The sequence below is a fragment of the Pleurodeles waltl genome, chromosome 8, assembly GCF_031143425.1.
Source record: "Pleurodeles waltl isolate 20211129_DDA chromosome 8, aPleWal1.hap1.20221129, whole genome shotgun sequence".
NCBI classification, from domain to species: domain Eukaryota; kingdom Metazoa; phylum Chordata; class Amphibia; order Caudata; family Salamandridae; genus Pleurodeles; species Pleurodeles waltl.
In genome coordinates this window covers 1,187,451,678-1,187,477,839 of record NC_090447.1, presented here as the reverse complement: position 1 = coordinate 1,187,477,839, position 26,162 = coordinate 1,187,451,678, and positions in this window count along the sequence as shown.

Genomic DNA, 26,162 nt, shown 5'->3' with positions numbered 1-26,162 from the left:
GGCCTCAGCACACTTTCAATTGTAAACATAGCATCAGCAAAGGCAAAAAGTCAGGGGGCAACCATGCCAAGGAGGCATTTCCTTACATCAGCCAAGTGGCAACTTTACTTAATGAGACTGGCATTAGTCATCAGATGATAACAAGCCATGTATTAGTTCGAGAAAAAATATAAGCAAACAGGTTGACAGAACATCCCTGGTACTCTGCATTGTTCCCATGCAGAACTTTGATCTGTCAAGCACAATTAGCGCTAAATAGATCCATAGGTTTCACCTCTGAAGTTGTTCTTCCTGGGCTGCTATTTATCATACTTTCTACTCCCAGTCCATCCTATCACCAGACCTAAGACATTGTCTCTGCTCAGGTAGCATTTTTCACATCTCATTCGGGTCAACAACTGGTAGACAGCTGCTGACAGGCTAATGCAACTTAGCCTCTAGGAGCTTCAGGCAGGGAAAATATAACTCTTTAAAAGTTAATTTTCCTCAATATTTATCAAAAATCTAACTTTACAATTAGATTAGGGTTTTAATAAATATTACAGATGCTGATGAATCATGTTTTCTAGTTGGTTCTAAACCTGAGATAGCTGAATTACATATTTAAATCTGTACTCAGGTTTTCTCATAGGCCAGCCATATTTATCTAAAGTAGGAATAGCTTTTGGAGGCTTGTTACTGCAAGGACATGGTAGCATTACATTTCTACATGTCACACTTTCAAATATCATGCACCCTGCCTTGTGGGCTGCAAAGCTCTCTCTGGGGTGACCTAATAATATTTAAAAGGAAGGTTTTTACTCTCAAAAAGGTTAATTTGCAGGTCAGGTTACAGGTTTAACCAACAGCAATCAGGCTGCAATGATAGGCATAAAGTCATGTTTGTCTAATCCATATTAGTGGATGACACAATATGTGCAGCAATTCACAAGAGGCATTTAACTGTCCCTCCATGAGTGTAGTTTCTACACCATATACTATGGGCTCTTAGGATAGTTTGTTATGGGCCAATCAGTAATGAACTATTTTTGACCTGTTTTAGGGGTGTCAGTGTGCATACATTAGCAGCAGTGCTCCAGTGTAAAGAGTCTAAAAACCAGCAATAAAATTCAGCAACACTTGCGGAGACCATGCAACAAGGAGCATTTTTTACTGGACATTTTTAGTCATTTCCTAAAGAGTATGAAGGCGCAGGGGTGAGGGGGTTAGGGTGTATTAAGCTTTTTACATTACTTGGTCTGGCTCTTAGTTCATCATATTTCCCTCAGGATTACCATTACCTTAATTGGCATTACATTAAGTCCATTACCTCATGTAAAAGATAAAATAATGTGATTTTACTTAATTAATGTAGTTAAATAATTAACTTTGGGTATGGTTGGGGTAAAGGCTCCTTGTGTTTTATTTTATTTAATTCAAATGTGCCTAATTTAATTAATTCAGTTAAACAGCCATCATTGATTAGGGTTAAGGTCAACATAAAGATGTGTTTATGATTTCCTTATATTTTTAACTTAACTGAATTTAATTAAATTAGTATGCTTACATTTTCAACATTGGTTAAAAAAAGAAATAATATTAGCATTAGGGTTAGTGTGTGGGCTTTCATTGTAATGATATTAATTGGATGTAATTAGTACAACTGAAGCTGTATCATTGGATGTAATGAGGGTTAGCACTAGGGCAAACAGTTTCACTGAATTCATCAATACTAATAAAAGTAAATATTTCTGCTTAGCCACAGTATAGTGTTAGATTGAGGGTAATTGCTAGGGACTGGCATTGAGACAAAGGTTCTATCCAGGTGATGGTATCACGGTATTGAGCCTATTACTTACTGGTATTCTTCATTACCCTGAATCATAATCATCTTCCACCCAGTTTTTACTCTTTAATGTGGCCCTATCCAGTGAGACAGACATTATTTCTACACAACGTACTGCTGAAATTATCACAGTTTGTACTCTCCAATGACATGCCTGTAAAATCTGTCCTCTCTCCCATGGCTGACCTGTAAGTGACAAAAAGAGCATTTCATTAGTGGTGCCAAAGGGATGCCTTTAGGAAGAAGGGAGAGTCGAGGACTAGGAGGAAGACAACTGTGACTCAGGGTAATGCAAATTACCAGTAAGTAAAAGGTTCATTACCTCTTTGTCTGCCCCCTTTGTCCTGTCCTTACTGTGTGAGTACTATATGAGTTTGACAGTCAAAGTTTACAATGTTGGTCTGGGGAAGCTTAGAATTCGTAGGACGCTGAGCAGAGATCCGAGGGGACACATAATGGAGAGATCTGCCGGGGCATCATCCATGATGTGGGTTTTAATCAGAGATTCAATGAATTGGTGCATATCCTTATGACTGCCCATGCTTTCTGCCACTTCTGATATGCCTACAAAGTGAAGATTAGATCTTCTAGCATAGTTTTCCATTTCATTGATCTTATTTTGAGAATTAAGCAGCTTTTTTTGGATACTACAAATGTTCTCCTCCCAGCAAAGAGAGCAATCTTCTAAGCCTGAGATCCTTTGCACTATCTCTTGCAGTGATGTTGGTATTTGGAGCATAACTTTCTAAATTTTATTGAGCCTGAGATGAGTGCGGCTATTTTCTGAATCTGGATAGACTTAAGCTCACAAATTTCTGAGAATATAGTCTCTAGAAGGGTCTGGGACAAATCTGCCTTGTTCAGCATACTTGTATTTTTAATAACCGAAGACAGCATACTACTGCCATCAACTAGCGGACAGTATTGAGCATGCCCTATTTCTATAGCTTCCACCTGTTCTGAGGGCAGAGTTTCCATCTCCCTTTGCTGATGTGGCGGCTGCATCACCAATGACTGATCTGAAACATGACTTGAACTTGGGCTTGGGCCACTTGAGGAGTCCTCCATTGCGGGTAAAGTCGTAGATTGCTCACAAGTGGCTCTACTTTTCCCTCCTTGGTCCGTCGTTGCTGAGGATAAAGGCTTAGGAAGTAACTTTGCAGTTCCACTCTTCAAATGCTTTGCAAAAAGTGGGTAGCCCCTTAGCCACTTAGTTGATTTGGATGAGGATGAAAAGTTGGGGATAACTGGTGTTACTTGTGTCATGTCAGTGCCCCCACCCCTTTGGCAGCTGTCACGCATTTCATCTGGCTCACTTAAGCTCTTACCCAGCAGAAAAGTGGGGTGACTGCTAGCCAACTGCAGGGATGACACAGTCCACTTCTGCCTTAAATCTGAATCAGAAAAGGAGCTTGGGAGCCCATCACTGGCTTCCACTAAATGATATGAAGACTCTGCAACCAAAGTAGATTTCGCCATGGTGACACCTTGTGTGCTTTCTCTTTGGTTTAGCTGCTTCTCTCTGAGATTCGGCAAGGCGTGGCTGAGCAATGCATTTCTTGGCTTCGAGAAGCCGAGGCAATGCACCCATGCCTATACTGTCAGCCTCCCAGAATGTAGTTGCTGCATATTAGGTCAGTACATAGGCTTAGTTCATATGCCAACAATTAAGCAAATATCATTCCTGGGGATGGTAGTAACTCAGTGATAAAAGGCAGCAGGTGAGGCTGGAAGAGGGGTACACCTACCTAGTGACCCTCAGCATTAGTGAAAGGCGCCTTTCTAAAACCACTCACAAAGTACTGTACTTACCAAGGGCAAGAAACCTGGTGACTCCCCCGATTATGGCAGAAAGCAACGAGCTATTCTGCTCTGTACTGCTCCCGAAAAAGTCCTTTGGACGAATCAATTAGCAAAGCAAATGGTCATCTGGCAATAGAACCGGCTCAGTCGTGGGTACACCAGGCACCGCTACCCCTTCCAGTATTCCTGCACCCGCAGCAGTCTCCGTGCAGTGCCCACGCCACTCCTGGTTTCCATGACAAGGACACGACCAAATCGAAATGAGGGGGAGGTCTTTGGGGCATGCTTAGCAGCAGATCATGTGGGATCCACCAATTGACCTGAAGCTAAAAGAACGTATTCTTGTGAAAGCGATCCAAAAGAAATTATTCACAATAGCTGATAAAGCATAGGTTCATGTATTTTCTGAATGTCCACTGCAGCTGCACATAGGCGGAGAGACTTTTTAGGACTGCTGTGACAGTTCAAAGCCACTGGGGCCCAGGCCTCGATTGTGCAGCAGTCAAAACTTAAAAGTCTTGTCTAAAGGTCAATTCTACTTATGTACATCTCTAGATTTAGTGTAGACTATTGTAGAAAATTAAGAGCTGAATGGTTTACCCTGGCTGTTTTTTGTATTTAACTAGTAGGGGGGAGGTGGGTTAAGTTCTTTCCTATTGGAGTGTTGCCTGGTGCAGTAACGTGGCACCACAACTAAGTGGGGGATGTCGGGGGAATGGTGGGCAATTCTCCCTTTCGGGGTAAGTGGGTCACTAAGTGGGTGGTTTGCATGATTTGTACTATTGGTGAAGGGTTGGAAGGTTGGGCTGGGAGGCACAGGGGGTGGCAAGTCTGGACAAAAATGAGCAAAGGCATCAGGTAATGGGCATTCTGGGCACTTGGTTACTATCAAAATTATGTGACATATGGAAATGGTGCAGGCAATTTTGATTTTTAACTAGCAAGAATGGGGGGCAAGGATAATAAGTACTGTAACTACTAATGGTACAATGTTAGAGTAATCTCTTGTAATGCCAGTGGGGTGCTAAATAAGCAGACACATGAGGCCATGATGAAGTGGTTGTCTTCATTCAGCCCAGAAATTATTTTCCTGCGAGAGACACTCTTCAAAGAAAATAACTGTAAGAATGCTATGCCCAGGAAATATTCCCATGCATTTTTTACAATACATCTGCTGGGTGTTCTATGTGTGTCATAGCAATTTATGTTGCAAGTTCAATAGACTGGGATGTGACAGAAGTCTTTAAGGATATGCCGGGGAGATGGATCTGGCTGAAGGTTAGAGTCCAAGCTCCCCCCCTTAACTTAGTTAACTATTATAGTTCATACCTGATGAAGTAGGTCCTTTGAGAGATTTATACAATCTAGCTATGGGGGCAGAAGGACCAATGATATTCATGGGGGACTTGAATTTCATCCAAGACCTGAAGCTGGATACTTCCAATTAAACTAAAAAACTGTGTAAGCCCAAACTGCTTCAATCCTTTCTGTAATGAAGCATGATTTCGATTTGGATGACTCCTGGAGAGCGGATCATTCTCTGGGGATGCAGTATATGGTTTTTTCTTGCTAATTTAACTCTGCATCCCAGCTTGACTTTTTTTTAGTGTTGCAGACCCTTAGGTTGGGTGATATGGGTATCCTGGTCAATGCTTGATCTGACCAGTCCATTGTATATATCCAACTGGAGTTTGAAAAACTAAACACTGCTAGGCCAAGGTGGCAACTCGAGAAAACCCTTCACTCTGACCAGGTCTGGCAGTTTGAGACTCGAACTTTTATTAGGGAATTTTTCAAATGTAATCAAAAGACAGCCTCATTCTTTCAGGTGTGGGAGGCCTTTAATGTTAAATTGCTAGGCAGAGTGATAGCGTATAAGTCTAAATAGCACAAAGAACGCAATGTTAAAATAAAAGAGCTGCAGCTGACAGTCGATATGGCTCAGGATGTCCTAGGCAGGCCAAAATCTGAGGAAAGAGCAAGGGTAAAAACACAACTTTTGACAGCAAAACAGAATATGAGCGACTTGGGCCTAAATATGTATGCACAATACTTTGTATCAGCAACTCTATCTTTTGCCCAATCTTTCATTCTCCAGTATTGGAGGTCTACTAATGTCCCCATGGTTAAAGTTTGGCTGGATAAATTAAAGAGAACCTCGACCTTTGAGGAGGCATACGCTTGGCGGATGGGTATTTTAAAGAGGTATGCAGCTATCTGTACACCTTTCGCCACATTAGCTAACAGATGTGTAGCGCATCATAATGCAGAACGTGAGATGGTGTTCAAGATGCATATTTTTGATCATTCCTACATTTGTTATGTGTGTTTTGTTGAGGTGAACTTAACTACGCATTGCACTTTATTCTTTGCTTGTTTCCATACCTTGGATCATGCTTAAAGAATTGTTAATGCACTTTATGTTCGCCGTCTATAGGTACAATTGAACTCGATGATACTGATCAATAGTACGGCCTGCTGAGTTGATGTACACCATGGTCACTCCTAAAGACCTGCTCATTTAGTTCTATTAATTTTGGTCTTTGCAATAACTTGATATACAAGAGTCAGTTTTTACTTGCACAGACACATTTTCGATTGCTTTTTAGACTCCTTAGGTTTTTATGTACTTTCTGTGCTTTCTGCTATATGTTTATTGCTTTTAGATGTATATATGTTTTATTGTGCCCCTTTTGTATTGTTTTTGCACTTTAGATTGTTGCAGTTTGCGACATTTGTTTAAGTGGTAGAATGTGTGTTTTCAAAGTTATTTTTCTACATAATAAATTTGATGTCCTATATGTAATGAATTGACTTTTTCAATTGAAGTGAGGCCTGTTTTCAGCTTACAAGTACAATATGGGTATGTACAATGATTATTACTAAAGGCACCAACAATATCAATAAATGCTGACCGTAGTATTTATTTCAATAGCATTCACTTCATTGCTGTTTTAAGAACGCCTGAAAAAAGTAACAGCATCATCTTTAGATAGAATAAGTCCAACAGGCTTCTGCTCACAAAATGGGCACTGCTCTTGTCAAGGGTCCTTGTAAATTTCCTGGAATTTCCTGGCCTACTGACACATATGCTTGAGATATACCTTTTCACACCAGACTAATTAAAGTAGCATAATTAAAGTAGTAGTGGTAGTCTTTGCTAAGCCATAGAATAAACAGGCTTGGTAATGCCTTATCGGAAATGCCGAGATCTCACTTCCAGCTTGGATGGCGTCGGTAACGGATGCAGAGCTGATCTACACCACCTACCATCGTGCAGAAGGACTGCTCACAAAAGATCTTCCTGTTCCAGTCAGACACCTGCGAGGAATTCAAAGATAAGGAATCTACAGCTAGATATAGTCACCTACGATAGTAGGTGGTGTAGATCGGCTCTGCATCCGTTACCGACGCCATCCAAGCCGGAAGTGAGATCTCAGTACCAATATAGGCACCACAGACGTGCGTCAATGTCAGTTTCTTTTAACAACTTTCTACACCAAAAGTGCAGAGCCATGAAGAACACTGACCACTGGTGTGTCTAAACTAGGGACCTGAAAGTGGTCATCCCTGTCCCTAGAAATCCATTGGCAGAGCAGGGAGAATGGGTGGGTCACTAAGGAATACGCAGCTAGATATAGTCTCTACCAGGTAAGGCATTACCTAAGGCAAGTATCATGTTCATCTGAGTGAGACTTCTAGCGGGAGATTCCTTATCTTTGAATAGATACCCAAGCAATACAATCCTTGGAGGAGGGTCTGCAAAACAATTTCAAATGAGGAATCCTGTAGGACCAAACTGTCAAAGTGCCCATCCCTATGGAACTGACTGTCCAGGAAGTAATGTTTGGTAAACGTGTGCACAGATGCCCACGTTGCTGCCTAGCAGATGTCCAGGACCGGAAACTCTGCAAGCCAGTGCAGTGGTTGCTGCTTTAGCTCTGGAGGAATGAGCTCACAAACCTTCAGGAGGTTGCTTTTTGGACAGTGCGTAGCAAATCGGTGCAGAGTACAATCCAACAAGAAATGGCTTGCTTCTGCACTGCCTGACTTTTCTTCACATCCACATACCCCACAAAGAGTTGGTCATCTACCCGGAACTCACAGGTATGGCCAAGGTAGAATGCCAACGTTTTTTTTTGGGTCCAGCTGGTGGAGTCTTTCTTCTTCCTTAGAAGGAGGTGTGGGGTGTAAAAAGTAGGCAGTGTGATTGATTGGTCTACATAAAAAGGTGAGGCCACATTTTGACACTGGTGAAGCACCAGTTTGTCAGTATACATGGAGAGGTAAGGAGGCTTAGATGACAAGGCCTGAAGTTCACTCACTTGGCAGGCAGATGTAACAGCCACAAGGAAGACTGTTTTCAGTGTGAGAAGCCTGAGGGGACAATTCAGGAGAGGCACAAAAGGAGCACACGTAAAATATTTTAGAAACAAATGAAGGTCCCATTGGGGCATAATGAATGGAGATGGAGGAAAGAGAGAACTAAGACTTCTGAGGAACCTATGTACAATAGAGGACTTAACAAAGAAGGTTGATCAAGCAACCGCAAGAAGGCAGAAATGAGAGATAAAAAGCCCTTAAGAGTGCCCAAAACAGAGCCTTACTGGGCAATGGAAAGAATGAAAAGTAAAACCTCAGAAAGAGAGGCAGAAAGGGGATCAACAGATTTTTCTGCACACCATGTCACAAATTTCTTCCACCAGCCAGTGTACACCGTCTTGGTGGAGGGACACCTGGCTGCCAGGATAAAGTTCAGACTTCTGGAGGAAGGTCAAAAGCTGTCAACTGTTGCTGCTCAATCTCTATGCAAAAATGCAGAGAGTGGACAGATTCAGTTGAAGAACCCTCCCATGCTGCTGCGACAGAAGATCTTCCCAAAGGGGCATCCTGATCGGAGAATCGATGGCGGTGCTCAGTAGCTCAGGATACCAGACTCTCCGTGCCCAGTCCAGAGCCACAAGGATGACTTGGGCCCAGTTGTTTCTGATCTTCTTGAGAACTCTGGACATGAGTGACATGGGCGGAAAGGCATACAGGAGCCCTGAGTTCCACTCAAATCAAAACGTGTCTCTAAGTGAGAGATGCCTTGGAAACAATGTCCTTACTTCTGAAAGTAACCCTGAGCTTCCTCGGGGTGGAGATGCCATTTGTGATCCGTTAGGCATCTTCGGCTGAGTTTGTCGACTTTGGCATTCACAGAGCGTGCCAGATGTTGAACCACAAGGGATATTACCTGCTGTTCCAGCCATGTCCAGAGATGCAGAGACTCTCAACAAAGGGTCCACAACCCCACCTGCCCTATTAGTTGCAGTACCACATGGCAGTGGCGTTGTCCATGAACACCTGCATTAGCCCTTCTCTGATGGAGGGTAGAAAGGCTTTCATTGCTAGTCAGATTGCTCGGAGCTCCAGCAGGTTGATGTGGAGTCCGGATTCGGCCAGAGACCAGAGTCTTCTGATTGCCACCTCTACCAGACAGCTGCCCCATCCCAGGAGAGAAGCATCTGTCACTACTGTCAGATCTGATAAGGGAAGGGAGAGGAGCCTGCCTGACTCAATTGCGGTTCGTTAGCAGGTTCATTGCAGTTCCCTCTGAGATCTGGACCTTGTCGAAGAGATCTCCCTGATGCTGCGCCCACTGAAACTTCAGGTCCCATTACAGAGCTTGCATATGTCATCTAGCATGTGTCACCAGCAGGATGCAGGAGCCCATGAGTCCCAACAGCCTCAAAGTCAGTCTCACCAATATCCCGGATCGAGGCTGAAACATTGGTATCATAGCCTGAATATCCTGAACTCACCACTTGGGAGGATAAGCCTGAAACTACACTATGTCCAGAACAGCTTAGATGAAAGTGAGTGTCTGAGAGGGAGTCAAGTGTGACTTTGAGATGTTTACAGTGAACCCCAGGGAATGCAGGAGGTTCGCTGTAGTCTGGAGGTGGCAGCCTGTGGTAAGCCCGCCTTCAACAGCCAGTCATCGAGATAGGGAAAGACTCGAACCCCTGATCTCCGCAGATGAGCTGCAAATACCACCATTACTTTGGTGCACAACCGAGGGGTGCTGGTAACACCGAAGGGGAGTACAACAAATTGAAAATGGTTGTGACCTACCCAAAATCACAGATAGCGCCGGTGTGCAGCAGGATGGGGATGTGAAAACAAGCATCCTGCAAGTCCAATGATACCATACAGTATCCGGAGTACAGGGAAGACAAGATTTGAGCCAACATGAACATTTTGCAATTCTCCTTCCTAAGTAAGAGTTTGAGGGCTCGTAGATCTTGAATAAGGTGAAGACCTTTGTTCTTTTTTTAAATTAGAAAGTAGCAGGAATAGGAACCACAGTCTACTTCTGGAACTGGAACCCTCTCTTTGGTTCCCTTGGCCAACAGAACTACAAATTCTTTGCGGAAAAGAGATAGATGATCCTTCATCAGCCGGGCATGAGATGGTGGCATGGGTGGAGGGGTTGTCTTGAAGGGGAGGGAGTAGCCCCTTCAGACAATCTGCAAAACCCATTTGTCTGATGATGTGGACTGCCAGTGGGGCAGGTGATGGCGAGTCTTGCCGCCAACTGGGTACCCATGGTGGTAAAGGGGCAGACTAGGAGGGTTTAAAGGCTGCTGCAGTTTGGGGGGTGTCAGACTGACCTGACCGCTGGCTGCCTGACCCACGAGGTCTGTCTAGATCACACCCTTGTCCACACAGTGGCCGGGAAGCATGCGCAGCATGTTGGCCCTTCCCTATCCATTAAAGGAGCGAAATGCAAGTTGGGGATGACTGCCTTGAGGCTCTAGGACCTGGCTGTAGCCAGAGAGTTCTTGAAGCATTTGAGTGCTGAATCTGTCTTGTCCCTCAAGAGGTGGGGGCCATCGTAGGGCATGTCCATGAGGGAAGTTTGAACATCTCCCGAAAAGCCAGATGTTCTCAGCCAGGCATGGTGCCATTGTGCCACTGTCGTGGAAACCACTATGCCTAGCGAGTTTGTTGTGTCAAGTCTGCAACAAACTGAGATCTTTGCTGCATACTGGCCATCAGCAACAGTCTGACAGAGTATGGTTCAGGCCTCTTCCAGAACCTGTGGCAGCACTTGCACAACCATGTCCCACAGGGTGTGGGAATAACAGCTCAAAAGACATGTCCACAGACTGCAATGCCAGGCTGTCGGAAGAGAACATATTCTTCCCTAATGAATCCAGGATCTTGGATTCCCTATCTGGAGGAGCAGTAGGGAAAGCTCTGTGAGAAGTTGAAGCTTGGACCACCAAGCTCTCAGAAATAGGGTGTTTCATGAGGAAGGTTAGCTCCCCAGGAGCAGGGTGATGGTGGCGGGTGAGCCCCTCTACTGGGTTTGGACCTGGTACCCAAAAGGACATCTGAGAGTGCATAACTGAACGGGAGTAGGGGTTAGGAGGTGAAGACTTTTGGTTGAGGTACCTCTGTCAAAAGATTAGTCTTGACTGCCACCGAGGGCAGCTGAACGTCTAGGACCTCAGCCGCCCTCTGCACAACCACTGTGTAGAAAGCTCCCTCCTCCATAGCCACAGTAGGGGGAGAAAGCATACCAGTATCTGGAGAAGTATCCAGTCCACTGGCTTCACCAAACTCCGTGTGCCAGTCTGTGGTTTCTTCCTCATAAGGCTAATATTCTAAAGGCTCCAGCGACCTCTCCTAGTATTACCCAAGGCCTAGCCCTAGGGAATAGGGCTCATGCTCCGATCTAGGAGCCAAGGCTCCAGCCGATGTCCGATTAAGCATCAAGCGATGTCCATTTGGCTTTGTGTTGGGGATGACAATGGGGATAGCACCACCGGTGGGTACCAACGGCGCTGGGAGCGGCAGCGTTGGTACCGGTGCTAGGGAAGGTCAAGATGGTACGACCAGTGCCATTCCAGATCCAGAACTGGATTTTTTGTGGCCCATCAGCGTCATGGCCAAAGCCGCTGGTGCGGAACCCAATGGGGCCCTCTCTGACGCTGTGGGAACTGAAGACACGCCAACGGGGTTCGACTGCCCAAAAAGTAGGTGCATGGCCTCATGAAACTCCTTGAGTTGGGCAGGGGTCGCTCCAGCTGCCAGAAAGTCGGGGAGGAGTGGAGCCAGCCCAGGTGCAGTTTTCGAGGAATGAGGCCTGGAATGCCGATGCACCCTCTTTGCCTCAGCCGACGGGTGTGAAGAAGTTAAAGACTGCTTCAACTTCTTGCTCTTCTTCTTGTGCCTTGACTAACCTAACCGACCCAAGGTCTTGGAATGGGACGAAGAAGACTTCAGACTCTGCAACCGCACCCAGGACCTTCCCCTAGACCAGGACCTTGACTTGTGTGGAGTCGCGTGCAGGGCTGCCATCAGCTTCAGGGTCCACTCCCTCAAACCCTTCGGATGCATGGCCTGGGCATCGGAGCACGACTTTGGGTCGTGGCAGCGCTCCAAACACCACAGACAGACGAGGTGCAGATCTGTCACTAACAATGGTCGGTGACAGACTCTGCAAAACCTATCTTCCGCAATGACATCCTCAACATACCATGAGGAAAAACCTTAAAACTTGTTAACAAAATGTTAAGAGAGTTCAGTTAAAAACTGACTGAAGGGTAGCCTTCTCCAGATCAGAGCAAGTTCTGGCACAAAAAGAAAAGAACTAACATTGCCGCGTCTGGGTGGCGCCTATATAGTTACCACGTCATTACTTCCGGCGCAGACGAAGGTAGACGCAGTGCCGATCGACGCCACCTACTGCCACGCAGAAGTACTTTTCACAAAAAATCTTCCAGATGCAGTTTGATACCTGGGGAGAATTCAAAGGTAAGGAAGATGCAACTAGAATTCTCTATCAGATATAAACAATTAATCTTTAGTTCTTTCAAGATAAGACATCCGATCCCACCTCACATCTATGGCTAAAGGAATTGAAATGTCAAAGTTTGCATAATAAACAGGAAACATAATCTCTGGTGATAAATAAAATTGTGACTGAATCTGAGAGTTGAATTTTGTATCTGGATGCAAAAAATCCTACCTGGAATAAACCTGAGATAAGTGTGGGGGATAACTAATGTACTTAACTCCCCAAACCTATCTGCGGGTACTGCTACTAAAATGCTACATTAGCTCAAAGAAGGAAAATATGAGCTGGTTCAAGGGACTCAATGGTTTTTCATGCGGATATAATAACACTACAAGAGTAGGAGTTCAGAGGTGGAGACTCTTGGTTGTGTCACCTCTGTCAAAAGATTAGTCTTGACAGCCACCTAGGGCAGCTCAGAGTCTAGGACCTCAGCTGCCCTCTGCACCACCATTGCATAGAAAGCTCCCTCCTCCATAGCCACAGTAGGAGGAGAAAGCATACCAGTATCTGGAGAAGTTTCCAGTCCACCAGCTCCACCCAGCTCCTCGTGCCAGTCCATGGTTTCTTCCTCATAAGGCTAGTATTCTAAAGGGTCCAGTGACCCCATCTAGTATTCACTGCAGCCTTGCCCAAAGGAATAGGGCTCAGGGTCTGATGTAGGAGGCAAGGCTCCGGCTGGCATTCGATTAAGCGTCAAACAATGCCCATCTGGCTCTTTGTTCGGGATGACAATGGAGTGGTTCCGCCAGAGGGTGCCAGTGGCGCTGGAAGAATCAGCATTGAGACTGGTGCTGGGGAAGGTTGAGATTGTACGACCGGCGGCAGTCCAGATCCAGAACTGGATCCTTGGGGGCCCATCGGAGCCATGGTCAAAGCTGCCGGCGCAGAACCTGATGGAGCACCCTCTGACTCTGTGGGGCCCGAAGACATGCCAACGGGGTTGGACTGCCCAAAAATGAGGCACATGGCCCCATAAAGCTCCTTGAGTTGGGCAGGGGCCACTCCGGCTGCCAGGCAGTCAAGGAGGTGAGGAGCCTGCCCAGGCGCAGTTTCCGAGGAACGAGGTCTAGAATGACGACGCTCCCTCCTTGCATCGGCCAACGGGCAAGGAGAAGTTGGAGACTGCTTTGACTTCTTGCTTTTCTTCTTGTGCCTCCACTTACCTGATCATCACGTGGACTTGGAATGGGACAAAGAAGACTTTATACTCTGCGACCGCTCCTGGGACCATCCCCTAGACCAGGACCTTGACTTGCGCAGAAGAAAGTATGAGCTGATTCAAGGGACTCAGGTTTTTCATGAGGATCTCTCAACACTACTTGAAGACTACTAGAAGATCCCATGTAGAAATAGAAATTGGAACCACTGGTTTTCTAACTCTGAAACTCTTAACTAATCTTAAAGCTAACAGGACTGTTGTAGAAATATCTCTCCATGATTCCCAAAATCCTCCAATGGCTGCCCCTTAGCTGATAATATAGATGGATCTGGAACTTTTAGAAATCCTTTTAGCAAGAACTCTAAAATTTGAAAGGGGTCACAGGTAACAGCTTTTAGTCCCATATTTGTTCACCATCTCTCAAAAACCCTTCCAATGCTTTGCATAAGAAGCCAGCCTCAAAGGTTTTGTGGAAGCTTGTATATCTATGGCTGCCTCCCCTAGCCATCCTAGCTGTTGGAGACCCAGCCTTTCAACTTCAATGCCACGAGGTTGCAAATGCATTGATTTCTTAGGGTCAACAGTGGAAACACCATAGTGGAGGACTCAATGTAAGATGAAATGATGTCCCATAACAAGCTGACTCAGCAATAGAAGCCATGGCTCATGGGGCCAGAATGGGGCTTTAATATCACCGTAACCCTCACCATCTGAATGTTCTAAAACACCGTCAAGAGGAAGGGAATGGATCAGAATGAACATAGAATCCCATCTGGCCAAGGGATTGACAGAGCAGTGCTTAATTTGTGACAGTTTTTTCAAGTGCTCGGTACCTTATTTTTCAACAATGGCACATATTTATGAGAAACCACTACATGGGGGCACTGTGTTCGAGTTTTTACACAAAGTTCACTATTGGTCAATTAAACTATTTAATAAATTTAAAAATATATATCTAAAACTTGAACCTAAATCTGCAGTTGAAAGACATGGGTTGCGTCCCCTGTAGTGGGCCACTGAATAATACCTTAGGCCTTGGCACGTAATTTGTTTTTTTTAATTACGCACTGTGACAAAGCATCCACTCCCCAGGCCTGTGGACACCATGATTCTGTATAGTGAAGGGGCAGAAGGACATCGGATGGTGCTTTGTTTTAAAATATCTTATTTCTTTATAAGCACATGTTGCAGAGTTCCTTGAGTGTCCAGAAATTTTCAGGCAACAGTAAAAATGTTGTTAATTCTGATGATTAATGGACGAGCTGGCGCAAGATGGAGTTTTGTCTAGTGGCAGATTTGAATCAAAATAAAGTAGCTCAGAGGGTTACCGTGCCTGCTGTAAAGAATGTGTACCATGCAGATTGCAGAATTGTATTTTGAGTAGATAGCACAGCGCATTACTGCTGTTGTCACATAGATCCTTTTGTTAGTTGCAGTTCATAAGTCACATTCCTATTATAGATCAGTGAGCTGTGAACTGGGATCAAAGAGCTGCATGCACACTATATGGTATAGGTCAGAACGTTATTATTTTCCCTCAGTCTTTAATTATCCTAATGTTTTTAAAAGGGTTTGTTTGAGTAGAAATACCTTCATTAGTAAAGCCAACCCCAACCACTGTGGTACGTTTTAAATCTTACGTTTGTGCTTCTCCAGACAAAGGACTCTTAAAATATACAGCCTACCAGTATGGACGACATGTGACCCCTATAACTTTCAGTCCTCTTTGTCTTATGTCACATTCCTATACACTGATTTACACACGTATAATTCATTGTCTCCGTATAATGTCTGCGTGTGATGTAAAGTGCTCTGACATCCTACACTAGTATGCGTAGTAAAACAATACATCAGGGAGGAGCTATGGAGAGATAAGGGGCACCGTTGGAGGGAGGTGTTGGGGGAATTTCTAAAGAAGAAGGTCACTGGGGCGAAGGCAACCAAGGTTGTCACGCCGGGTGCCATCAACGGTAAGCTGGCCCTGTTTGTTCTGACTACCACAGCACTCCCTTTCAGTTATTGAGCAAACCCCTGCACAGAATAGGGTTGCTGTTAACAATTTACAGTTGCAGGACTGGATTTTCTCGGACTGGGATCGACTGTGGTTCAGCTCCATTTAGAGTTGCTCCCCACCCCTAATGAGTTGCTTCCGTTGTTAATACTATGAGAGCTGCTACTGAAGGGGAACTCCTTTTTGCAAGTTTTCTGGAAGGAGCCACCATGGTACTCTGGACATAGTCAGTGACACGAGTTCTTTAAAGTGTAAAAGGCTATTTATTAGGACAGGATTGCCTTATATACAATAAGCATTATCATTAAACTTTTAACCAGATTCAAAACCCCCTCACTCCCCATCTTCTAGAACCTTCCCAGTCTTCTTTTCACTCATCCCTCCAATAACTTCAGTTCTTTCATTTTTCACCTCAATTTTACCCACACATCCTCCTTTTTCATCCATCCCCTGCCTGCTTCGGGCATCCCCCACTTTATCATCCTTCACCTGTTTCCTTTTTCCCCCTGGAAGGGTGGCCAAGCCCGCATCTGACTCTCCACCCTCCCCCATCTACTGCCACACCCTTATCCGCAAACCTGCCCTAACTGGCAAACCCCCCAATCTCACCAAACTACACTCCATGCACTCTCACTTACATACACTGAATGCAGGGCGGTGGGTGGTCAACAACTTCCCACTGCGCTGACGGTTGGCGCGGAAGAGGCCGGTCCCCACACTCCATTAACTTGAATATGCCTCCCATGACCCAGCCCCACGGACCCCTTAACCAATCCTGTCCACCCCTCCTCACTTCCCTCCTGAAAGTCCCCGTGGAGAGACTAGACTGCGTCTGTTCTCCACGGGGCTCCCCATCGAGACATAGTCAGTGACACGAGTTCTTTAAAGTGTAAAGGGCCATTTATTAGGACAGGATTGCCTTATATACAATAAACATTATCATTAAACTTTTAACCAAATTCAAAACACCCACTCCCCATCTTCAAAACCTTCCCAGTCTTCTTTTCACTCATCCCTCCAATAACTTCTGTTCTTCCATTTGTCACCTCAATTTTACCCACATACCCTCCTTTTTTATCCATCCCCTGCCTGCTTCGGGCATCCCCCACTTTATCATCCTTCATCTGTTTCCATTTTCCCCCTGGAAGTATGACCAAGCCTGCATCTGACTCTCCACCCTCCCCCATCTACTGCCACTCAGCACAAACCCGATAGCCGTTTTGCTGCCCCACCAGCGAAACCCTCTGCAACATTGCCTGCTCAAGCACTATCCCGGAGCCACAGTCTTTCTCCCCATAAGTCCCCCAACAGTAATCTTAGTTCCATGAGGTAATACGCAGTCCCTAGTTCGGAAAGGTGCACACCATCATCACTCATGGCTCTATTGAGTTTCCTCCTTCCTCCTTCCACCTTGCTCTCTCCACGGCCCCATGTTTCAAAGCCACTCTCCATTTCCTCCGAGATACAAACTCAGTCCATATGATGCATGTTCCATGCATCTTTTGGCAGAGCAACTCAAGATCTCGTTTCATATGTTGCAGCAGGGTGAGCCCAGAAAGTTTCACTAAGTAATTTTCCCCCAAATGCAAACACAGCATATCTGGACATCCCCAACTGGGTAGCATTGACGTCAGAAAAGGAAGCAAATTGCCCCACCTCATGCCAATTTTTCCCACCATAATACTTCATGTTGTTCACTTGACAATCCCAAAAAATCTGTCGTTCCGCGTACTTTGCAGCCCAATGGACGAAGGAATGCCCGACCAACCAGGTGACCATCTTCCCTTTCCTGGGGCCAGCCTGCAAAGAACACAAATGTTAGAAAAGACAGAGTACCATCCCCCCCCACTCCCGCAACATACCACAACCTTTCACGTTCTGACATAACATTCGCAACACAGCGACTCTTCTCAGCGCCATACGCAACACAGCCAGTAACTGAAAAGCCGTGGCCTTTGTGCCATTCACATGGCTAAAAACACCTGCATCACCCATCAGCCATGCCGCCCTGAAACTGCTCCATTCGACAATCGGACATGCCGCTGAGTTTCCCCCTCTGCACAACCATGCCCACTTCCCTTTCCCCAATTGGTCGATCTTAGACTTCCGTAGCCAGATCCCCAAGCGTTCTTCCTGCAAGCAAATCTCACTCTATCACACTCCCACGTCTCTTCCCACCCCCAACAACTCTGACACCCGGACACTACAAAAAACATCTACACCATGCACAAACGAAACAAAGCCAGTTCACGCGGGTCCACACAACAAACCGGTAGCACATGCAGCAACTCCAGCAACAACTCAAACGTAATAGGTTACCTTGCTGCTGTATCCTTTTCCGCCCGCACTCTACCCCACCCTTTCAACATGCGACCTAAAATATCATCTTGCGCTGGGTCACAGTCAAAAAACTATTTTCCATAAAAAGAAACACCTGTCAATTTCCCCCCAATCGTTGCAGGCGATACACTTTTCTGTATCAAGAAAAGAACAAACCACAAAGCGCGAGCCCGCAACATATCCGCACTTTGTCCCCAAACACCCCCTTCCCACGTCTCAAAATTCTGAAATTCCAACCAAGCCAGTCGGTAATTCTTCCGTGCTGAATCTGCTAAGGACTTCTCCACCAGCCCAATGACCATCACGCCCCCCATTCCCAAATGTCGGACGGGACTGCGGTCTTCACTTACTCCGCTCCTGGCGCCAGATTGCGAAACCGATGCCACTGTGAACGAGACAGGGAATCTGCAATGGCGTTGTTCACCCCAGGAATGTGTTCTGCCTTAAATATCACATTTAAAGATAAACATTGCAACATAAAACATCTCGACAAACGCAACACTCTCAAATCCTTGGCCTTCTGTCTATTTACCAACTCCACTACTGTCATATTGACAACATGAAAAACTACTGTTCTGTTGGCAAGTTGTCGCCACCCCAAACTGTCAGAGCGACCGATAGCAGGAAGAACTCCAAAAAAGCAATAGTTCTACCCTGTGTCAGCCAAACTGACAGCCACTGTTCTGTGAACCACCTGCCATCCCAGAACAGACCGAAGCCCGTAGCTCCTGCTGCATCAGAAAAGATCTGCACCTGCCGAATCGTGTCTTCCTCCCGAAAGGTCATGGAAACACCATTAAAGCTAGCTAAGACGTTTTCCCACACCCTAATGTCCTCTGGAAGCCCCACTGATACTCGGATCCTGTGATGGGGTAGTGACGCCCCTGACATAGCAAGCCCCAATCTTCTACAAAAAGTCCTACCCCCTCGCACTACACTGGATGCGAAATTGAAGAAACCCAACAGCTGCTGAGCCGTACGCAAATCCATCTTGTGCAAAACTCTCACCCGACTCAAGAAGTCCAAAATCTCTGTCACTTTACCTGCTGGCAAACATGCCACCAACGCCTCAGTGTCCAATTCAATCCCTAAAAACGTCGAAATACAACTAGGGCCCTCTGTCTTCTCTGGGGCCAATGGACCCCCCATTTCCTTAGCTAAGACCTCAAAACCGCCCAACGCCTTGCTGCATGCCTGTGACCCCTCTCTGCCCACGAAAAGGAAATCATCCAGATAGTGTGTCACTTCTCTATGGCCGCACGCTTTCAAAAAGACCCACTGCAGAAAAGTGCTAAATGCTTCGAAAAGCGCACATGAAATGGCACATCCCATATGAAGAACCCTGTCAACATAAATTGCCCCATCCAGTTGCATACCTAATTAATAAGGAAAAATCTTCCGGGTGCATGAGCAAAAGCCGGAATGCTGCTTTAATATCGCACTTCACCAGCTCCGCCCCTCTACCGCACCACTGAACGAGCCGAATGGCATCATCCACCGATGTGTACATCACCCTAGTATCCTCTTGAGCGATAAAATCATTCACCAAAGCCCCTTCGGGCCATAACAAATGGTGAATAAGGCAAAACTTGCCTTTACTCTTTTTAGGCACCACACCAAGCGGGGAAATCATCAATGTGTCAAGAGGCCACTCAAAGAAAGGCCCCACAATCCTACCTTCCACTACTTCTTTCGCTATTTTGTCAGCAACTACATTCAGTACGGTTTTTGCAGACCGCAAACCCTCTTTTTTGCCTCGGCCCTTGGTACAGGATCGGAAAACCTTCTTTGAAACCCCACTCCAATATGCATGCTGTGTCCCTGTCCGGATACGTACGCAACCAAGGGAGTTTAAATTCCAACTTAATTGGCGTTGGAGCCCTTTGGCGTAGTAGCGCCCTGCGCCCCTCTACCTCTAGCTAACCTCCACTGCTCTGCTGGACTTGTGAGAGAGAAACACTGCATGACTGGGTGTCTATCCCCGCATTTGGAACATTCGTGCTTAAATTTGCGTGGATGGCGGGATCAGAAACCTTTGTTAAAGTTCAAGCATGCTCCTGTCGCGGACAACTGTGGTCGCTGCGAAGCCCCCGCCCCCCTTGGGTGGGACGCGCCTGAAAGGGTTTGTACAGTACATGGAGCCCGCTAGCTGTGTGCGTGGATGCCGCTGAGTGCGAAGACGCCATCCACTGCATCCACAGTTCCGAATCAACATCCCCCATGGCTTGTCTGGATTCACGCTGACCCTCGCTCTGAATTCCTCATCGTAATTCAACCAGGCAAAACCCTCAAAATGCATCTGCGCCTTGCGTATAATGTCCATGTACTTGAAAAGCGCAATAGCCCTGTCTGGAAATTTCTCACAATAAATACTGGCGTATATCAAGAATGCAGATGTCCAGTTATCCATTGTAATCTGCACCCTGGACCTACATGCAAACTCCCATTCTTCCTCTTTTGAGCCCTCTTTAACCTGAATATCCCTGTGTAATAACAAAAACATCCACATACTCGTGGCGCCAGATCCTGGCCTTTGTTTTTTCGGCCACGTGAGATCCCAAAGGCATCCCCAATCCCATATATGCGAGACGTTTTCTATGCCCCTCTCCACTCTTTTCATCCGCCTCCTTCCCTACCTCTGTCACAGCCCCCGCTTTGTCCCCCGTTGAGGTGACATCCGCCACTTTCGCTGTAGCTTCCCCCGCCTGGGCTGCATCAAACCCAGGCGTGTCATTTATAGAGTGATCGCCCACTCCAACTGTTTGACACAATCTTATTTGAACTCTCACCCCACACTGACCATCACTCTCCTTTACCTTTGAAACTCATCGTCTTCCCATGCACCATCTTCTGGGCCAGGCGAGTCCTCTCACCCCTACCAAAGGTCGTCCTCGCCGTTCCTGCGTTCTCTTGTTCCTGTAAGACAAAACTTGAAAAGGGGGTTGCGCCGCTCCTGCACCCGTCCCCCCTCCTGCATCCCCCCTCACCATTGCGTATCTCTCCTTATTCCCAATCGTCATACTCATCCCCATAGTCCAAGTCCACTTCCTCCTCCTCATACTCCACACGGTCATCCTCTGCACAATTTCCCATGCAACTTCCCATACTCTCGCTCTTTCGTGTAGCCTTCATGGCGCTTGCCATACGTGCACCCTGTCCATTCCTGCGGTATAGAGAAGGCCGCCGGAGACCCCTCAGGCCCTTCGGTCCGACGTCCTGGAGCCGTATTGCGCTTCGTTGGCGCCTCCTTCCTTCTACCAGTCTCTTCCTCTGGCATTGTACCCCCGCACCGCTCGTGACCGTGTACCCCACTCGTGTTTGTCGCACGCCTGGACTCTTCGGCCGCACTAGCCTCTTGTCTACTCTCCTGGGGGACCCACACCCAAGTACCTGTCCCTTCTTTGTGACACCTGAGGGGAACTGTGTCACCTTTGCCAGCCGTCCGTTTGGAGCGGCGGGCCTTATCAAGGGCCTCTTCCCTATCCTTACACAGCTGCTCCCACCTATCTTCCATCTCCTGCACAACCCTTCTCTGCTCCTTAATCCTGGCGTCAGTATCAACTGAGAACCAGTCCTGAACCTCCTGCCAGCCTGTATCCCTGCCCAGTGATGCCCTGCTGGTGCCCCTGGGGGCCCGCCTAGCCCCCCGGCGCTCCAAACCTCTCCCCCTCACCTCTTGCCCCACCTGGTGTGCACCTGGTTCCTCCTCCAGCTGACCACCCGCGCTCCCTGCCCTGCGCTTGCAGGTAGCCTTTCTGCCCCTGCCTGGTCTGGACTCCCCTTCAGACCCTTGCACATCAGGGAGGGGGCCAGCCAGCTTGGCTGGTACCGCCCCTTGGCCGGTACCGCCCCTTGGCCATTGGCTGGTCTTTGGTGGGCCCATAGATACTGGGGCCTTCTGCTGCAGCTTCCTGCGCCTCGTGCCATCTGCCTTGGATTTCCCAGGCTCCTCCGATATGTTCATGCTGGGCCCCACCCCCTCATCCCCCAGTACCTCGTCTGTCTCAAGATGAGGGCCCCCGCCCACCAGAAGAGCTGCAGTATTCAATGAGAGGCCCGCCCATTCCCCGACCTCCCTCCACCCCCCCCCAACATCCTAGCAGCTGACACGAGCCCTCGCGGGGCCGGAGAAGAGGACGCACCACGTCCCCTCCCCTTGGCTGACTTCCTGCACTTCACCCACTCAGATGAGGAACACGTGGCCACAGCAGCGGCAATGTCGCTGGAAGCCGCTCTCACTGAGCGTATCATTCCGACCCAGGCCTGAGAAGGTCGGCGCAACTGGCTTCGCCCAGGAGGCGAAGCGCGACCCTAACAGCAGCAGTGTTGTGGCTCTGAGCCATGGCGCTGCGATTGGAAAATAACATACTAACTCGAGGCCTCACCACTAACTGCTCCCAGGGGACTATATCTCAACAACTTCCCACCGCGCTGACGGTTGGTGCAGAAGAGCCCGGTCCCCTCGCTCCATTAACTTAGATATGCCTCCCATGACCCACCCCCACTGATCCCTTAACCAATCCTGTCCACCCCTTGTCACTTCCCTCCCGAAAGTCCCCGTGGAGAGACTAGACTGCGTCTGCTCTCCATGGGACCCCCATAGTATCACTTGCTCTTAATTCCTTGTTACCGAGGACCAATGAATCAGCAAGTGGTGTAACAGAGGCTTCAAATGGTGACAAGCCCTTAATACCACTGCTGTTGTTGTGCATTCAGTCCTCAAAGTCTCAGCCATGTCCTGGCTGATGCTTGTGGAAGAGTTAACAGGGTTGACGTTCGCCCCAATCCGTGAACACTGTAGTACTCCAGTCACCTGCTTTTGCATGAAGACATAAGTATCCAAACAATACAGCCTGAATAATCTTACTGTAATGCTTCTACAGATGTGCTGTCAAAGACAGAAACTAGCAGGTCGGCCATGGGAGGCAGGAGAAGTTTTACAGGCACGTTATTAGACAGAAGAAAATGAAGAAACTCTACTTTGTGGGTCACATCATTATTGCGAAGTGAAGAAAAGATGTCTGTCTCGTTGGGGTCTAGAGGGACTCATATACCAAGGACTGGGACAGAAAAGTGCATGACCTTGCACAATATGTTGAGCAAAAATGGCAAAAACTCAGTATTGCAGTGAAAATACAGTAAACCTTCCTTGAAAATATTTTTCTGTAGTGTAGCGTAGGTTTCAGGCTAAAAGGGGCCTCAGATTTAGGCCTGAGTTATCTATTCGTATATGGCAAGGGTAGAATTATGGTGACAGGTCCTATATGTTTCTATTAGCCTGGGCCTCGATGGACCTCTGATAGACCCTGGCGCTTCTGCAGAGTGTAATTAGGCTATACGGAAAACGTATAAGGGTAAACATGCGTTCCTATTACAACTTATGGGGCCATCAAATTCATTTTTAGGTGCTCCAATTTAGAATTCAGATACTGAGCCAATGACTGAGGTGCAGTGGATTGAGGGTGCATCCAGTATGCTAAGAAAATGGAAGTGCATTACTCAAAATCACATCGACAGGTACTAGGCACAATTATTTTACAGTATAACACACTTCTACCCTCCTCAGGCATGACATCAAAGAATACCACAGTGACTTTCCAGAGGATTTATTAAAGATGGTGAGTTTGTCACTTCCTCTCTGTAGTATGTTGTGATAAGGTATGGTGCAAAAGCTGCTTGCTGTCAAACTGTTCCCATTCAGTGGTCTGTTCTACTATTGGAGGCTTAGTGTGTAAAACCGGTTAGGTGTAAGCTTTGTTGCAGCATCTCTGTGGTCCCCACTCCAGTTTACACTTGGTTATGGTTATGTAGTGGTGGTTCTGTATTTAATATCCTAAGTGTACTATAAGCTGCTTTTCTGGAGGGTGTCAGTTGGAGTCTGAAGCCAGTTGGTATATGTTCAGTCATCAGTGCTCTCAGTGGGGATTTATAGTGTGTTATTGTGCTCTACATTTGAATTCAAGACTAGCGCAATGGAATAAATTACCTGTCATCATTAGCCAGTGTGCCATAAGTAGCTACATCAGTGCCGTTGTGTTTTGCAAATGTCCAAGTGTCGGGTGCCATTTGTCCCCATCCTGCTAAGATCTTCTTAAGGTAGTGGGGCATCCTGGGGTTAGACTGAGTACAGCAACACTGTCCTCTCTCCCCAGTAAGTGAACGTTGAATCCGGGACCTGTAGATTATTTTAGCCAAATTACTTGAACCAGCCCGTTAGTGTAGGTTTGGTAAACTACTGTCTGTGTTGTGCTTTAAGGATTGAGAACATCAGGATCTTCTTTCCCTTACCTTACTGTCTAAGTGTTAGTCAGCCAGCGGGATTTACAAAATATCAGCAATGCCCGAGCATTTCAGGTATCCTGATTGGGGAAACGTGTGTGCAGACTTGCACAGCACTTGTATCTTTACTCTTCAACTACCTCTTACATATATTTAAAATGTTATTTCTTTTCGCTGCCCCTCTGTTGCCACACATTTTACCACAGGCAAACACATTTCACCACAAGTACCTTTTTTGCAAGAGGCATCTAATAAAATATTACAAAGCACCCAACTCTAGATATTTACACCTATACCTGCTTCCTACATGAAGCGGGGCAGACGGCACTAAATAAGCACACCTCCTGTGAACAATTGTCTAACACAAATGGACACCAGCTTTATACTGCCTGATATATCAAAAATATCACCAGTTAGATGGGCTCATTTAAACCCTACCTGGTAGCCCACCAGCCCGTTCTTGCCTCTGCCACCTGGCAGAGAACCACCAACCTCATTCAGAGATCCCCACCAGCCTCAAAGTACTTGCGCTGATCGTGCGGCGACCTTTGGACAAGGCTGAACACCAAGCTGGCTGTCATATTGTTGCAGGCAACTCTGCATTCTTTTTTCTTTTTTTCAGAAATAACTTCTTAATGTTAATGGCCCCAATTGACAGAGGGCTTCTCTCTGCAGATCAGGAACATTTACTGTTAGGGGGAGGAGCCAAGATGGCTGCCTGAACAGATGTGTCGTACTGTAGCTCCGACTGATTATCTGTGTTGGGCCCCCCTCGGGCCTCAATGTGATCGTGCTGCTGCCCATGGAGTAAGGAGTGAGACTCCCCGAGTGAGCGCAGAGTGAGCGGAAGAAGCTCTGGTGCAGAGAGGACTGGGGGCGCCAATATCGGCCTGTGCCCGATATGCAATCGGCCTGGAAGGAGGAGGGCGAGGCGTGAGGGCCGCTTTGGCGTTTGCCAGAGGTGCGCTGCCTGAAGGAATGGTGGCTGGGGCTGCAGGGTGCCTTTGCTGCCAGGTGGCTGCGGCCAGAGTCAATGCAGTGGGTTTCCTGACGTGCTGAGGCCAGCGGAGGAGCCGGGGACTGGGCAGCTGTAGTGAAGTCACGGGAAGCGTGTAGTTTCCAGGAAGACGTTTTATTCAATAAATATTACAGGAACGAAGAAACACAAGTAACAGGGTAATAACGGCACACATATTCCACTTCCTTCCTCTCTGCTTCCAACGACCGTCTCTTTGTCCACCCCCAACACTCCACTAAGTGTTCACCATTCTTACATACACAAAATTCCTTTGTCATGGTAACACTTAGGTAACACATACAACAGCAGCTATCCACTTTGGATCCAGGCGGGGACCTGGAGTCCGACTACCTAGATTGCAAGAGGTGAGCCCCCAGGGACACTGAGCTGGGGACGCCTCATGTGCCCACTGGACTGGAGGAGTGGGACTGCTGCTATTCCACCTCCATACCCCCTCCTGTCGGTGCCCTGCACCTCTCATGGAAAAGGGCCTGGATATGTGGGGCCTGCAAGGGCCGAGGAAACTGAAGGATTGAGCTGAGTGCTCCATTGGTGTACATTAACTTTAGTAAAGGAGCTGAGTGATAACAGGAAGCAGGCCACATGCATTGAGGAAGAGTCACTGCAATGGCTAGCATGCACTAACGTGGACGCAAGAGGTATTCCTGGCACTAGGGAGCTGCCATCTGCATATACATCGACGAAACAGGGTGGCAATCAACCCATTGATTAAGGTGCAGACAAGCGTGGAGTAATCAGACAGGCCATTGCTACAGAGGGGATGACACTCTGTAGAGATGCACAATCGCACAGTTGGGTGACCCCCAAACTTCAAGGCGCACAAAACGGGACGCAGATGCCACCCAAAACCAAGGG